At 28.8% G+C, this 973-nt stretch overlaps 1 pseudogene; it reads left to right on the top strand.

The window, feature by feature from the left end:
* Positions 1-273: 273 nt before the first annotated feature.
* On the top strand, positions 274-390 carry LOC145243086 (5S ribosomal RNA; annotated as a pseudogene).
* Positions 391-973: the final 583 nt, after the last annotated feature.

Here is a 973-nt window from a genome sequence, read left to right as displayed (position 1 = left end):
TTATCCATTGTTTAGCAATAAAAGAAAAAAAAAACTCGTGATCACTAACATTCAGTAAAACAATCATGCAATTAAAAATACATACAGATGATAAATGTTATAACATTTTTATGAACTAAAAATAAAACGTAGGCGAAATTTATAAACTAATAATTAATTTTTTAATCTATGGCAGATATTCTTTGAGAGAAAAATGCTAACAAATAAAATATTCAATTTTGTATTACTTGGCGCTTTTTTCCTGGTCTCTTTTCTGATTATTATTTGTTATGTATATACGGCATAATAGCGTTGACACACCGGTTCCCGTCGGATCACCGAAGTTAAGCAACGTTGAGCCTGATTAGTACCAGATGGGTGACCATTTGGTAATTCTAGGCGCTGTATATGCTCTCCGCATTTGTTTCCAGTCGTCCTGTAAATACACTACACTTGACACTGATATTTAATAATGTCGACTCAAGAAATGTGTTGTTGGAGATTGCACACCTCCTGCAACAAAGATTTCAGGCGCAGGTACCCCTTCGTGGGTATCCATAGTCTGCCAAAGTCTGAAGGAACCCCATTTAGTTATGTAAATCATGGACTTCTGTTCTTTGCAAACAAAAATTTAAATTCCCATCGTCTGAAGAGATTACAAATACAAAAACAAAAAATAAAAATAAAAATTAGACAAAATAAATTCGGCGTTATTGAAATTAACACAAATATATATATATATATATATATATATATATATATATATATATATATATATTTGAAACGAAAATAATGACATTTTGTTCATCATCAAAGAAAACACAAAATTATTACCTTTTTTTTAATCGCCTTTTTTTTTTCTTTTTTTTCTTTCTTTTTTTTCTTTTTTTCTTTTTTTTTCTTTTTTCTTTTTTTTTCTTTTTTCTTTTTTTCTTTTCTTTTTTTTTCAACATTGACCAGCTTTTCTTGGGGAAAAAATAACCCGAACTCATCA

The sequence above is a fragment of the Euprymna scolopes genome, chromosome 21, assembly GCF_053919585.1.
Source record: "Euprymna scolopes isolate OS-2025 chromosome 21, ASM5391958v1, whole genome shotgun sequence".
Lineage (NCBI taxonomy): Eukaryota > Metazoa > Mollusca > Cephalopoda > Sepiida > Sepiolidae > Euprymna > Euprymna scolopes.
The sequence above is the reverse complement of the archived record's forward strand: the minus strand, read 5'-3'. Positions and strand labels throughout refer to the sequence as shown.